This window comes from Oryctolagus cuniculus, chromosome 2 (genome assembly GCF_051225735.1).
Source record: "Oryctolagus cuniculus isolate XC-2025 breed Fujian yellow rabbit chromosome 2, ASM5122573v1, whole genome shotgun sequence".
Taxonomy (NCBI): Eukaryota; Metazoa; Chordata; class Mammalia; order Lagomorpha; family Leporidae; genus Oryctolagus; species Oryctolagus cuniculus.
The window spans coordinates 63,045,244-63,062,396 of record NC_142868.1 but is presented as its reverse complement, the minus strand read 5'-3'; positions in this window follow the sequence as shown (position 1 = coordinate 63,062,396).

The following is a 17,153-nucleotide window of genomic DNA, read 5'->3' as shown; positions in this document are numbered from 1 at the left end:
CCTCACCCCAGTGAGAATGGCTCACATTCAGAAATCTACCAACAACAGATGCTGGCGAGGATGTGGGGAAAAAGGGACACTAACCCACTGTTGGTGGGAATGCAAACTGGTAAAGCCACTATGGAAGTCAGTTTGGAGATTCCTCAGAAACCTGAATACAACCCTACCATACTACCCAGCCATCCCACTCCTTGAATTTACCCAAAGGAAATTAAATTGACAAAGAAAAAAGCGGCCTGCACCTTAATGTTTATTGCAGCTCAATTCACAATAGCTAAGACCTGAAATCAACCTAAATGCCCATCAACAGTAGACTGGATAAAGAAATTATGGGATATGTACTCTACAGAATACTATACCGCAGTAAAAAACAATGAAATCCGGTCATTTGCAACAAAATGGAGGAATCTGGAAAGCATTATGCTGAGTGAAATAAGCCAGTCCCAAAGGGACAAATATCATATGTTCTCCCTGATCGGTGACAACTAACCGAGCACCAAAGGGGAAACCTGTTGAAGTGAAATGGACACTATGAGAAACAGTGACTTGAAAAATGAATCTTAATGCAGAATGGGATGGGAGAGGGAGTAAGAGGTGGGGTGGGAGGGCAGGTATGGGGGGAAGAGCCACTATGTTTCTAAAGTTATACCTACGAAAATTTGCATTCATTAAACAAAAGCTTTTAAAAAAAATGATGTTCCCTGTTTATGTTGTTGTATCTTTGCCTTATGTCAACTGGAAAGGACCAAAGACAGGAACTGCAAAACATTTAAATCAACTACTATGTTTTGTTTCTGTACAGGAGGAAATTGGTCAAGGACCAATGACAAGAGTGCATGACTGATGTCTGCAGTTGTTCCATGGGCCTGGCAACAACTGCCCTCTGTTTATATCTTCACAGCTGCAGAAACACTTTCTATAAATAATGTCAACTTCTTCACTACTGAGTTTGCTAATAGGAATGCTTTTCCAGACACAAGAATGAACTCAGGGAGAACAAGTGTCTTGCAGCCGATTACAAAGCAAGTCAGTGGAGAAGACTCAGAATCTACTTTTTCCACGGCATCTCACATGCAGCTTCCCAATAAACACAGCTTATATTCTTGTGTGCACATGTGTGCACATGCAAGTGTGGATATCAAGTACTTCATTACTGGACATGCTGGCAATTCTACATCCCATAGTGGAGGAGGGTACTGCCATTGGAGTAAGAGTTTATGATGAAAGCTGCTGCCTATAGAAGTATTAAGCAGAAAAGAACAATCCTGCTGCATGTTCTTTCTATAAATTCATTTTATTTTTGAGTTGTAGCAACACTTGATTTGTCTCAAATCTGTACGACAAGATGTGATGTAAACTTCATCTGTTTCCAGGCATTTAGAGGTTTTCCCAGGTTAATGTTCTCTGCTATCACGTCACCATGTCTTTAAACAGCACCAAACTTTTACCTTCTCAGTCCCCAAAGTGACTTCATTCAAATTTAGCCATTTTCCCTGATGACTTCACTGCAGTGTTATCTAAATCTGATATTTAGGTCTGCAAATGTTTTTTGAAAACTCTGACAAATGTACCCCTCCCCCATTTTTCAGCTATTGTCTAAGATTTTCTCCTGCTTATCATAGATTTCTGCTATTTGCTATCCCCTACTCCAATTTTCATCTAATTAATCTGAAACGGTATATTTTATAAAAAAATAAGTCTTTCTTCCTTTTCTTCCTCAATTTCCAGCTCTTTCTCCTCCTCTTTTTTTTCCCATCGGCAAGTTCTTCTCTGTCTTCCTCTTCTTTTCTGAAGCCATCATGATAATCATCACCATTTCATTTTAATAACCAATATCCAAATTCCTTGGTGTATACTACATAGTGAATTACCTGCTGAAAAGTTTACATATAAGAACTAACTAAACCTCACAGCTATGTCAGAATAGATATCCCTGGTGTGTACACGAAGCTTCAATGCTGAGATAATAATGAATTCACTTTAAACTAAGTCAAACAATGTGACACCACTGGCTCACCAATAGTATTCTGTTTCATCATTGCTACCACCCAAGCTTTCTAATAGTATTCTTCATAGAAAATGAAATTTTCTTCATTAGAAAAATATTCAAAAATTCATTAGATTAATTTTTCCAGGAAATGTAATCAGAGTTCTTGTTCTTGCTGATACATAATTTTCTTAGCATTTCATTTTGTTAATGAAGTTAATTTTGGCACTTAACTGTACACTACAACTTACTTTGAATACTCTTTCTTCTAAGTTGCTCTTGCATTGCCTACAGAGGTGATTATCTAAACTTCCATAGAGTCCTAGCTGCCAAGAGGAAGTTTTGTTTCAGCACACGCTTAATACATATAAGGTGAGCAAACCAGTAGTCTTTGCACAATTCCCAAACACAATCATTGAACACTAATAGCTTAATAATGATCCTCTTTATCATGGTCTTTCTTTACAGCTTTTCCATCACCTAAAAGGACTTTCACACTTCTTTTTTCAGCAACAAATGCCAATCATTTCTCTTAAATGCTAATTCAGAATATCCCCTAAAGAAAAGCTTTCCTTGATAAACTTACTTTTCTGCATGAAGAACTATAATATGTTTCATACATTTTCCCTTTTCTCTTATGTTTATTCTTTGCTTACCAATAACTGCAATTTTTTAGGACAGATACATGTTTTCCAAACATTTCTCTTGAAAAATATTTACTTCTATACGCTATATCTACTCACTACATCTTTACAGAATGAATTATATCTTCACTCAATTTTTAATCCTAGCAGAACAATGAATCATACAGGGCCCTGAAATATGCACATTCTACTATACATGAGAAAGTTTAATCTCTTTACCAAATTAATATGCAATATTACATATCTTTTCTTAGGATAGACATAGTTTTATGTATGGAGCAATTGTTTTTCTTTCCATTACAAACTTTCTTCATTCAAAGAGCTATGTCTTTCCATGTCATAGAAAAAGAGAAATGAGGTTCACAACTTATCCCGAAGGGTTTTTCACTCCACTGTGAAATGTAAATCCAGCACCTGGATTGGGAGGTGCAAAGAAAACAAGGGTCATTGAAATGAAAAAAAAAAAAAAAAAGAAAAGAGCAATAGGATGATTCAGCATGCTGTATGTGCTGGAATAGTCAGATATATCAGGAACATTCCATTAAAAAAGCATAATATTCGTGGAGATTTTAAAGGTTTCTGTAGTCATACAAATCCTGGTAAAATTTTTAAAATAGATGAAAAAAGTTAAACACTTTAAGTATATTTTTAATTAGTTTGGATTTTGAAAGCTATGTAAGTTTTATCTAGAACTTTTAGCAATGTTATATAAGTTTACTGTATTTTTAATATTATCTTTATTGTTCTAGCATCATTTTATATATGTAATGAGCATATGATAAATTTCTTTGTAAGTACTCTGAAAGCAGGAAGCACACCAACTTCTTTTATGTTGCCTACACAAAAATCAAACTAAAATCTTTATGTGTCTAAATTGATTAAAATGGTATCACCCACTGGATCTGCCTCAAAAACCATCAAAAATACCAATATCTTGGTTGTCTATGGATTTTTTTTTTTGTTTTGGGGCATAGTCTGGACCTTTGGCTTTCTATAACTTCTGCCACCAAGAATGAAAACCTTTGAACTAGAAATGCCACTCAGAGGGAGAGGGAGAGGGACAGGGACAGGGAGAGGATATAGCAAATGTGCCTGGAACTCAGATTTTTATGGAAAGATAAGTGGCTTACAGTTCATAGTAAATGAAGAAGAAAAAGCCAGTGACATGAAAACAACATGAAGTATATGATATAAATAGAGGAGAAAAAGGCTCTCACGTAAGTAATAACTAGTATCCCTAAAGTAGAGACATTCAATTTGGGGAAAAACACTAAATAGAAGTATAATAAAAATTCTTACAATGTTACGGTTGAATCTGCAGATCAAAATTACAATTCATATCAATAAAATCATATGAAAAAATGTCACCAATAAACCTAACAATAAATCATTCAATTCTGAGGATTAGTAAGACAATAAATTTTAGACATCCTTGCAGAAAAAGTACATCAACCAAAAAGGATGGGGGTAGGGAAGAACAGTCAGGTTAATATCAGATTTTACCAGAGTACTTCAGTGTTAGATGATCCTGAAGCCATATGTAAGGTGGGAAAATGTAAGGCAGGAGTATTATACCCAATTGAAAGTGAGAAGAGCAGTTAGATTTTCTCAAATGTACAGAAGAAATACAGCACCCATAAACTATGTTTGGGAAGCCATCACTCATGAAATCAAAGCCAGTACCTCAAGATTGGTTGTAAGTATTGGTACAGTTTATACAGAAAGCTGAATAAAGTACTGAATTGCATGCAGATACAGAAAAGCAAAGTTCAACTTCATTTTATCAGTAAAATTAATGAAGTAAAAGTACTATAACATGTCATTGTTTCGGAGATTCTAGACTGCTAAATAGCCTGGCCAATTTACTAGGAGTGTGTGTGTGTATGTGTGTGTGTGTTTCATTCTCTAGCAGAGAGGCTGAAAATTTTCTCTGTAAAGGGCCAGTCAGAGAATATTGTAATTCTTGTGGGTCATTGTCTCTGTCAAAACTTCTCAACTACTGTTAAGGGCAAAAAACTATCATAGAGCATCTGTGTGGTTGTGGTCAAATAAAACTTTATTTACAGACCCTAAAATGTATGTTCTATGCTTTTATTATATATAGATGACCTTAAACTTCCATTTGTATATTTTATGTCATAAATGGAATTTTATGTCATAAAATATACAAATGGAAATTTAAGGTCATCTGTATATAATAAAAATCACCCTTATCTCATAGATCTCACCAACATAGGTGATAGGTCAATTTTGGCACATAAGCTACAGTGTGCAAAGGCTTATTCTAAACCAACGTTTCTCATCTTCAGCACAATTCACGTTTTGAGCTGGTTATGTCTTTTTGGTGGAAAATTGTCCAGCACATTTCAGTGTTCATGTTAGCAGTATTTCTATCTCCCACTTATGAGAAACCAACAGTACCCCTTAGACATTGCCAGACCTCTACTGCTTGAGAAAACCAGTTGCCCAGTTTGCCCTAAGCATAAATCATTCCAGATGTAAGCTATACTAACAGGGAAGTCAAAGAGATGTTTCACCTTGTCAGAAAACTACCTTCTTGAGGGCATAATAACAATGTTAGCTGCTTTTCCAATACTTAGATACATGTAGAACAACTAAATTTCCCACTCCAATTTTTCATCACTTGAACAATTGTCAAGTCCATCTTCTATCCTATATTGCTCATGTTGAGATCTCTTTTACATAGACTTTTGAAGCAATTGCATAAAAATTGAATAGGTAACATCATTTAAAATATGAAAGCAAAAGGTATAGATGCCTGCTTAGCAAAACGGTGCATACCGTTCCTGTTGTGAATACAGCAATGCCTACAAACACTAGTTTAAGCTGCAATTTTATACAGAGAAAATGGTTTTAAGCATTATCAGATCTAAACATTAGCAACTTTCTGGTATATTCAACAAATATTCTAAGTAGGACTTCATCTGTTTGAGGCAGTCAAGAAAGAGAATGCTTTTTGTCAATGAAATAATTTAGGTAAAAATTCTTGGTGAGATGTAAGATCATAAAAGCTAAAACCGAGTGTCAACTGCATGTGTGCATGTGTATGCATGAGCATCTCCATGCTGAGTTTGTTGTATTCCTTATAATTCTAGATGATTTGTGGAACACAGACACATAGTAATTGAAGTAATGTATGGGACAGTGTTAATAATTTGACAAACTTTCCTATTTTTTTTATCAAGATCTACAAATAAAATTTTAGGTGAGATTTACCTTTTTGCTCTAATTCAGTTCATACATCCATGGATTAATAATTTATTCACATTTTACACTAGCACTAATTGACAAGCAGCTATATTCTGGGCACGTTGCTTCATACTGCTGACTACCGTTAAGAATAAAAAATTGCTATCCTAAAGAATTTAACTATGTAGCAGTGGGGATGGTTGTGATGGCACTATAAAAGTCTCTAATTGAGGATCGATTTATGATCAATAACAAGGTTTACTTAGAGAGGGAAGCCGCTTGCTCTTGTCTCTTGAACTTTATTTGTTATCTCCATTTTCATTACATCTATCCAAAAGAATTGCTCCAAGTTTTCCTTGTCTTTCTTCCCTAACTATTGAAAACAATTAGTGTTTTTTTTTCTTTCAGAGAGAGAGAGAGAGAGAGAGAGAGAGAGAGAGAAAGGTCTTCCTTCCGTTGGTTCAATCCCCAAGTGGCCACTACATCTACCCGAAGTCAGGAGCCAGGTGCTTCCTCCTGTCTCCCATGTGGGTGCAGGGCCCAAGCACTTGGGCCATCCTCCACTGCACTCCCGGGCCACAGCAGAGAGCTGGCCTGGAAGAGGAGCAACTGGGCAGATTCTGGTGCCCCAACTGTGACTAGAACCTGGGGTGCCGGGGCCTCTGGTGGAGGATTAGCCTACTGAGCTGTGGTGCTGGCCAAAAACAATTAGTTTTTTTTTAAGATTGATTGATTGACTTGTCAGAAAGGCAGAGTTTCAGAGGCAGAAGGAGAGAGAGAGAGAGAGAGAGAGAATCTCTCAGCGGAAGGTGCATTTCTGTAATGGCTGCTATGTCTGGGCCTGAGCCACCCAAAGCCAGGAGGCTGGGACTGCATCTATGACTTTCTCACAGGTGGCAGAGGCCCAAGCACTTGTATCTGAAGTGGAGCATCCTGGATTCGAACCAGTGCTTATTTGGGATGTCAGCATCACAGGTGCTGGCTTAACCTGTTGCATCACAGTGCCGGCCCCCTAGTTGGTGATCAAGAGACAGGAGCCAGTCCTGTGATACAGCGCCATAAAGGGTAAAGCCACCACCTTCAGTGCCGCCATCCCATATGGTGCCAGTTCAAGTCCCGGCTACTCTACTTCTGACCCAGCTCTCTGCTGTGGCCTGGGAAAGCAGTGGATGATGGCCCAAGTCCTTGGGCCCCTGCACCCATGTGGAAGATCCAGAAGAAGCTCCTGGCTCCTGGCTTTGGATTGGCACAGCTCTGGCCGTTGTAGTCAATTAGGGAGTGAACCAGTGGATGAAAGACACCTCTTCTCTATCTCTCTGTGTAACTCTGACTTTCAAATAAATAAATCAACCTAAAAAGAGAGAGAGAGAGAGAGAGAGAGAGAAAGAGATAAGCAGTGTTTGGGGTTCTCTGAGTTTCTATGTGGCTTGTTGATAAGAACAGTAACATGGCCATAGTAAAGTCTACGAGGAAAAAATCCAATCAGTATTATGTGATTATAAAATATGCCTGTTTCAGTACATAAAACCAAAATATTTCCTTAAATAGCCCCAATAATATAAATATAAGCTCTAAAACTTACCCCAACGAGAATCTTTCCCTAGGGCTAGATGCAATCCATGTACTTATACTAAGTTACAGATCCAAGAATACTAGTTCTCCAGAATTTTAGAGTGATTAGGGACAATGTGGGATCTGCTGCCTGAGGGATGCAGCCCACAACCAGGAAAATGCAATAGAAAGAAAATAAATTAAGAAACATGGTTCAATGGACAGTGAAAATCAATGATGGGGAAATGACTCATTTTTGCCTCAGAGATTTTTCACTGCTTACTGAGTTAAGTTCACCGGCTTTGGTTGGTAACTTGGCAGTTTTTCCACATTGGTAAGTCTTCCAGTGTTAATTACGATCGCCTGCTATCAACTGGCCATGCGGAACTTCACTCTGGTTGCTTTGGTAGATGAAACACCAGTTTTCAAATTGCTACTGAATTTCAATATTTCTGTCTAGCAATATTTCTGTAAATGTTAGAATACAGAAAAATTTATACAAAAAATTTCCAAATACATATTTCGGTCATTTTAATTCATCAGATTGCTTCAGCAATTAACTGTTTTCCAAATATTTTCATAGTGTTTTCTCATGTCAATATGTAAAAATAATATCTCCTCTTTTTTTCAAAGTTTTTCTTTATTTAAAAGGCAGGGTGATAGAGAGTTGGGGGGAAGAGAGAGAGAGAGAGAGAGAGAGAGAGAATCTTAGAGATCTTCTATCTGCTGGCTCACTCCCTAAATTGCTGCAACAGCCAGGGCTGGTTCAGGCAGAAGCCAGTAGCTAGAAGCTTCTTCCAGTTCCAACATGGGTGCAGTGGGCCAAACACTTTTTCCTTCCATTGCTTTTCCAGGTGTGTTAGCAGGGAGTTGGATTAGAAGTAGAGTAGCCGGGTCTTAAACTGGTACCTATACATGATTATAGGCGAAGGCCTAACCTGCTATGCCACAACTTCAGCCCCAACAATATCTTTTAATCTTCATTTTCTGGGATAACTTTTTGCCACATTTCCACTTCAAAAGGCATGTGTTATAGCCTCAAATATTTACCCCAATACTTGACACTAATCATATCATTATTTTTTTAAGAGGTGGCCTACATATGTATTGTACCTGATCATGTTCAATAGATATTATCTACTGTAGGGGAAACTTATTTGATAAATGTTTATAAAAATAGATCAAGATTAAGGACTACTCAGAATCCTTATCTTTTTTCTGAATATCAATCCTTACAGCAACCAAATGGTGAGAAAAGAGTTACTAGGACATTTAATGAATTTAAGAAAAGTTTGCTTGTAATGAACTCTTGAAGACACCCATGCAGAAACTTGTTAGTGACCCAGATTCCCCTCTTATCTTGGACCCCACAACTATCATTCTGTAGGCACAGGAGAAGGGAATGTTATCTGTTCCTCATCCCATGATACACCCATTATGAGACAAGGCCTAGGGTACTGCTTATCTTCCAGTTAGAAATGTTTGTGAGCAACATGGATGAGAGCTGTCCAGCTCTTGGTATGGGCAAGGAGGCTCTATTATTGCAACATAGCCAAAGGAATAGCCTTAGGGAAGGAGCTCAGGGCTGAGTGTCATGGTCTACTTTGTAAGTTAATAAAACTCAGCTCATGGAGCTTCCTCCAAGATGTCTCAGGAGTCCTCATTGCCCAGGGTCACGCATCAGTCTTGTATGCGATCTTTCATCCACAGTAAACCTAAAAGTACAACTAAATTTAAAATATAGATATTTCCCCCTGTATCTTAGAGAATTGCAACATTTATTGAGATTCCCACCTTGCATGAATATACAGTTGGATATAATTGAATCAAGAAGTGGAATAGGAAATGTTTATTTTTTTTTTTTCATTCTTATCTCTGCAACACAATTTTGGATTTACAATCTTAGGAAAAGAATAATAAGGATTTCCACCTCTTTTTTCAATTCTACTAAACTTTAGAATTATTTCACAAAGGGAGGCATATGATAATAGATAACTTTACAGCATTTATAAGGAATGTTTTCATAATATTTATCAGACATATATTGACTGCCTGAAATGTGTGGGCATAATAGATATAACTTAGCATGCTTGTTCAAATGTTCCTCGTAATTCTGTAGTCTATGCTGTATTTTAGAAAAGTAAAATATGTAGGGGCAGAGCACAAATTCTTAGTGACTCTGAAGATCAGACAAAATGGCAGAGAATGAACTGCTCACCATGGGTCTGGAGAGATCCTATTGTTCACTGAGGGGTTGAGGCTAAAGAAGATCTTAAATGTAAGCAATGGCTAGTTTCAAAATGTTGATTTCCCCATAGAAACCCTTCATATTTCTGCCTAAGATTTAACATCTACCACATAAATGCAAACAAAATAGCTCAGTCAGCCTTTCAATTTCCTAGTTTAGTTAAAAAAAAAAAAAACCTATCTACAAATTTCCCTTGTTTAATCAAGAACTAATAACTTGATTATAGAAGCAAATATGTGAGAGCTTTGACTGATCCTGGGTCTTTTGCAATTAGACTCAATAATCTAAAAACTGAAGTTATTCCTAGCAGAGAAACCATTTATTAAAATGAAGAACTCACTGAAATAAGCGGAATATTGAAGTCTACATTAAAAACATAAACAGGAGCCAGATGTTAACACCTGGCAAGGATCTGACACTTGACCACATGTGCTAGCCAAAAGCTAGTGTGCCACATTTTCAAGGATGCCAGCAGAAGACAGGAGGCTTCTAGAGCAAAAAGAAAGGATAGTTTGTTGCTCACATGAACAGTAATAGCCAGGTGACACCTGCTCAAGAAGTACACTGTGTTACTGGAGAGGAACCATGAACTTAGAGAAGTGGAATATCTTATAATGGAAAATAAGCAAACCTTTCTGCACTGGAGGTGGGCATTATCTCTGTTTCTGAAGTTTTTCACTATACGACCATTCTTGAAAAAATAATCCAAGATGTAGTTGGTATCTCTGCTTGCAAGACACAATAAATGCATGAAGAATTGCCTCTCAGAATCAAATACCTACCATTTACAACTAAAGTCCCCTTAAGCATTTCACAAGTGTTAACAGAATATGTTCAACAAGCTTATGAGATCACCATGGTTTCCTACATTTAAAAGTCATTTGTCTTTATGGACACAGGTGGGAAACTGAAACAAAGAGAAATGGGCAATTATCCCAAGGTCACAAAATCTTTACACTGGAGAAACTAAACTGAGAGTCTGTCCCAACCACTATCAATTACATCAAGCAAATTGCATATTCTCTATCACAGATCCTCGTCATGTAGCCATCGGTGACTCACATAATTAATACACCTTACACTAAGAGATGGAGCAATTAGGAATCCACTTGAATAAGGAATAAATCATTTAATATTTTGCAATCACCTAATGATTTTTTTAGCCCAGAATATGATTCATGTTCAAGATTTCAAAGATTCCAGTGTGATATTTTATTGGGGCTTTTCTTAATGGGCAGTTATAATATGATATTGGTTTGGATATCAGGAAACTTGGTTTATAGTCTGACTATATACCACAAGAAAAATATCTTCTCCAGGTTGCACCTGAGATTTCTTACATGGCTATCTCTGAAGTCATTCTAGCTCTAAATTCAAGGAGATTATTTATCCTCCCTACTTTAAAATTTAAAGTAAGTATCTGACTGTAGCAATGCTACATACCTTGAAACTAGCTACACCATTAGCCATATAAGGAAAAAAAAACCCTTTAGAGAACAAGAAGATGTCCCACATGAGTGCTAATTGACCATGACATATCAAAATCCCTCCCCACATAGGGTTCCAAGCAGTTGCTATGCACTGATTAGAATTGTTTTGTGGGATACAAGTCCTTTCATTTAGGAGATGGGACAGACCCACATGTTAAAATTTGAGATGGACAGAATGTTCATGAAGAAATAACATTTTCACATTTACTTACAATTTTAGTGATGAATAAGACTCAGTCTCCTGAAGGAACTTCAAGCAAGAAAGAAGATGTGGAAATAATATTACGAGTTAAACACTATAATAGAGATGGAAAAGAAGACTTCACTGAAGCAAAATTAGATCTAGGAAAGAATTTATTAATTTGACTCAAGGAAAACGTATTTCCAACAACAAAAAAAAGTTGCATGAGTACAGCAGCAGTTTGGATAGCTGCGTGGTTGGTGTGCAGGTGACAAAACATGGCACCTGCAGTCTTGTCAAAAGTAATGGTGAATGTTGACCCCACACTCAAGGAAGTAGCAAGTGAATGGATATTTTCAGTGAAGAGGAAGCAACATAATTATATTTTGATTTATAACACATGCTCTAGCTGGAAACATGATCAAAGACAGTTCAAAAGGGCATAGCAAAAGAGGCTGGGAACTAGTTACAGGTTACTGTGATGGTCTAGGAGAAGCAGGCATAGAGTTTGTCCTTGGGAAAAACAGTAAGTATTAAGAAAAATAAGATAGCTTGAGAGACATTTAATTAGCCCAGGTACCTAGTGAACACTGGGGATGAAAAGGAGACAGGAATTTCAGATGACAGGTTTCTATGCTAAGTAGTTAAATCATTGCTAGAACAATCAACTAGGAGACAGAATAAAGTAGAATTACAATTGAGATCCAGGGACACAGAGGTGAACATCATTATTAATGCAGCTGCCTGGACACTTTTCTGACTTCTGTCTTGGATTTTGCCGGTATAACTCTCTGCATGATAAGTATAATGCAGTGCACCATGGGTGAAAACATCCTGTGCCCCAAATGTTCAGAACTGGAAAGAATTGAAAGAAAGAATGAAGAAGACTGATTTTTTCCTTCTTTTATATCACAAGCATTTAGCAAGGGCATTTGTTCAATTAATTAATGATTATTATTGTTATATGCAATATTCTACACTGTGTGCTATTTGATTTACTTTTTATTTAGGAAATTATATATATAATATAATATAAACTAATATATATAACTATTATAGATATATACATATCTATATATCTATATATATCTATATCCATATATATGTGTGTATGTGTATATATATATATATATATATGGATAATCTGAGATCCAGCATCAGGAGGAGAATCATGATAAATTCAGTTTTGGACCTTGAACTTTAAGATACTGAGAACCATTCAAGTAGACAGAAAAATGGATTAAAAGACCTGGGCTCCAGGAGGAGTTCTCTGTTATAGAATTGCTAAGAGAAAGCAATAGTTTCAAGCCTCAGAACCAAGAACTATGTTTTCAAATGTTAAATGGAATCTAATATTTCAAAGAGGAAGCAGCATCAAGGATTCAATTAATAGAAGAGGAAATCACCCTATCAGAGACTTAGTAAACATTAACTGTGGGTCTCAGCCAGAACTGTTAGTTGAGATGTTGTAGGGTAGTTTGGAATGGGCATGGACTGAATAAAAAGTGGAAGTGTGGTCCACTGACATCCACATGTAACTTGAGATAGTTTATGATGAAAGCAACAAAAATCTAACTCAAAAAAGCTTCTGGTTGAGGAAAGCTATGATATTACACAGCAGGCAATAGGAGGCAATGGAGGCCCCAGAGTTGTGTAATTTGTCCCTTTGTGTAACAAGGGTGTTTCTCTTTGAGATTTGCCATCTCCGCGCGGCCTCAACCAAAAAACTGGATCCCTGTGGCTGAGACACAGACTGCAGCCAGTCTCTTTATTTACACTCCCGATAGAGGTAGTGGGTCCTTCCATTTTTTAAAACCAAACTTACAAAACATCTACCTGGACAAATAACCATAAGCAAAAGAAATCCAGGTGCTGTAAGATAAAATCCACCTCTGAGGATGAGTCTAGTAGAAAGATGAAAAAAATTAGGATCTGTCAGGAAAAAGTGAGGTTGTGGGGGTGGGTAATAGGTTGTGGAGTTAGTTAAGCTATGAAGGAGGGAAATAACAGGCCATATGTGAACGAGAAAGATAGACAAACGAGCTTATCATGTTGTACTTTTTGTTCTTGGTCTGCTGTTTGTTTAATGAGACTGGGCATGCTCCCATGTTAAGAGCAGAAGCTGAAAGTCCAGAAGAGAAGTAAGACGGCCAGAACCGTGGGGATTTGGAGCACAGAGGGGTTGGTGACAAAGAGGAGTAATTCAGGGCTGTGTACATGTATTTTAAGATTTGGACAAAGCTGGGCATGGAGTTGAGAGAATCTTTCCTCCTACAGCCTGAATTTTTCCTGCAAAGGCAGAAAGGGAAGGAGTGATTTGATATAAGTGCCGGGCAAGAGAGAAAAAATTTGTAAGACACACACACGTACACACACACACACACACACACATAAACCACACACCTCCCGTTTTGCTTCCACTGTAATCCTTCCTCCAGCTCTGAGTGTCAGTGTGCTGCCCTGAGCCCTCCTGAGCTGCTCTTTGGCCCGTCCTGTCTCGCAGCTGCACTCTTGGGCCACGTTGGTGCTATCATCTTGAATCCCATGCCCTTCTCTGTCTTCTTTAGTGCCTCTGAACACCCTAGTTTCCTGCCCTCTGTCTGCTAGGCATTCCCTCTGGGGCTTGCTGCTCACATCCTTATTTCTCTACTGTCTTCTGTCCTGACCTTTAACCCCATCGTCTGAGAGAAAGCTAAAGATTCCATTTGAAGAGGATGAAGATAATCTCATTTTATCCAAAATAAGTTTAGGAAAAAGAAAAGTAAAGGGAGAGAGGAGGCTGAGCCCAAGACAATGTCACAAAAGAGGCCAAAGGACATCTTTTCTCAATTTCCTATCATTATTAATACATTATCATTTCGACTTGGGAAAAAAGTTTATAACAAAGAATGGTAAGATATTTATTGCCACCAATTAAAATATGTTAAAGTAAAATTTCACTTAGACATAATACATTTAGTAATTGTAGTATTAAGCAATTGTCCAATGCTTTTACTTTCCTCATAATTTCCTAACTTCAGCTTTTTTTTTTTAAAATTTGTGGCTATCCATGGCAATAATTTCCTTGTCTGCCTAACGTATTTGCCAATGGAACGATAAAAGTATTGTCTATTTTCCATTGGTTTTTCATTTGTGCGAATCCTAGTATCCAACACTACATTACAGAAACAGCTTGATTTTTGTTAGGTAAGGTGTTTTTTGAAATAGACAAAGGACTAAATTTTGGAGTGGGCCAATTTTGCTTTCTTTTTATAGGAAATGGACATAGACGTCTTCTCCTTTCAGTAGTAGCATGACCTACATAAATTGTATGTGGCTGTGATTTTCTCATTTTCCCCAGTGAGAGGAAGAAATGTCCCCTCCCCCCCGTCCTCCTGCCGCCACAAAAGGGGAAGAAATGATCACAGGAGCTTTGAATACAATTTTTGTTGAGCTTGTTTTTTCCCTCACCTTAGGTGACCAGATCGATAGGCAGTCCAGCAGCTGAGAGAAAAAAAATCAGATGACTAGAATACAGCCAGAGGCAGTTTCTCTACTGTATCAAGTCCATTCTGATATTACAAAATTGAAAATAAATGGTATATAAGGAAATAAGCATATCTCACTGAATTCCAAGAGGAAAATGCAGATGTTAAATTCAGAATAATGTTAACATCAGAATCACCCTTCCACAGAAATCCATGTGACAAATCAACTTTCCAAGGCAATGAGAGTTTTGCCCCGTTTAAAAATTATCTGACCCCCTGGACAATGATTAATAAATGATAACTGCCATGGAGTCAATGCTACTCTCCTGGACTCTGAGCAGAGATGGCTGTTCACATGCCTTCCCTTGCTGCCTAGAGTGACGTAGGTCCAGTGACGTAGGTCCCCTGGGAATCAGAAGGGCACACCAACAAGAAACCCAATCGTGCTGCAGAGGCAGGCTTCCTACTTACCTTCCTGGCTTCACAAGACTTGGTTCATGAAATCTTACTAGCTCTCAGAAAGGATGAGCGGGCTCATAAGTCTAACCTTCTTTTCTATTTCAGGAGTTTTTATTCATCCATTAAAGTGTCCATCTATTCAAGTGCATTTGCTGAGCTCCTACCTTGGGTAAAGAATTATAAAATAAAAAGAATTTCAGGAAGAAAGGGAGCTTTAAAACTAGCTTATGGGCCCAGAACATGCATCTAGATCTTATAGATTTGACTTTTACTCATTTTAAAAGATATTCAACCATGTTGTTGCCTTTGCTATGAAGTCTTTGTTGACATGCAACATGTTCTAACATGGTATCTTTTTTACATGTCTTCATGTCCTGATTTCTGCTACAATTTGTAACATCAAGAACAATAATTGAAGTAATCACCATGCTTAATTTACCGTATGTCAGATCTAGGTCTATGTATTATCTGTACTAAGTCATTTAATTCTTGCAACAACTGTTCTTACCACCGCTGGACAGCCTCTCCTTGGCTATGCCATAGACTCCCTGTGGCCATGGGAGTCTACAGTGTTCAAATATTCTTTGTGAGATGGCTTCTTCCCCAGTTGCTTGCATACTACAAACTGTCCCAGGATAGTAGTCAAGGAGGCCATACATTCACACATTTGTTGGTTTCGCCAAAATATGGGAAGAATTAGTAGCTGACCTTTCTTAAATTTTCCCATTTGGGGACTAACCATCTACTTTCCTGTGAATCAGTGTCTTCCAGAATTGTCTCATCTTACATTAAATCCCTATAATTTAACCATTCACTTAACTATTGTGATAACTCTTTCTTTCCTCACTGGAGCGTGTGGGGACAATGAGCAAGAAATTACTATTGAATGCCTATCATACACATTGTTTTATTATGATTCATACTCATCCCATTAAATACATGGTTTCAGCTTCATTTTATACCAAAGGAACTAGGGAAAAGAGGGATACAATAGATTTGTTAAGGGCTTACAACAGAAAGTATAGTGACCAAGATTCACACTATTGCTGATTCTGCAGCCTTTATGTGTGTTATCTTGACAATATCCCTCTACAAAACTCATAGTAGACCTAAACGTACTTACACAATGGTCCTAAGTTGCATGTCCTGTGTCTAGATGCACCAGATAAAACAGAAGTTCTCTGAAGATAAAGAACAGCCCTGTGATTCACTAATCTACACATATATTTCTGAATGTAGAGGGCAGTACACACACATCCATGATGTCTTAATAAACTGACAGTAGTTATCCTCTGGTTACAATCATTCACTTGTATAAAAAAGTCCAGAAAAGAAAAATGGCTCTTCCCAGTTATCGCTGAAAAATACTAATTCTATTAGCCTCTAACTATCATTAAGAAAAAGAGTTTGCTTTTGAGAATAGAAATTTTAAATCAATTACACACCTGGTAAAAAGCATAGGATACTAAATTCAAAACTTCTGTAACGAGACCTAGTTTACAAAGATTGGAAATAACATGTCATCCCTTCCTATAATGGTAAGTGTATCATTAGCATGTATATACCATAAAGATATTGTAATCAATTAACATTGCACAGGTGCATGTAGCCACGATATCTGACTTGATATGTCCTTGAATGGAACCTCAGTTTCTATTTTGGCTCATATTTAATACTGGGAATTGTGTATAATGTTGATAAGCATATCAAACTATGCATAATACATATAAAACCTGATATTTATACATAATAATGATAAATAGGTCTATTCCAAAAAGATACATCTATTTAAAATTTATCTAATGCTTTTTTGATGATCTTAAGTGGACAGCTATAGCACTTAGCTGCTGTAATGAAAAATGATTTTAAGAATATCACCACAATATGCATGCATCAGACAGTTTAAAATGCTGTTA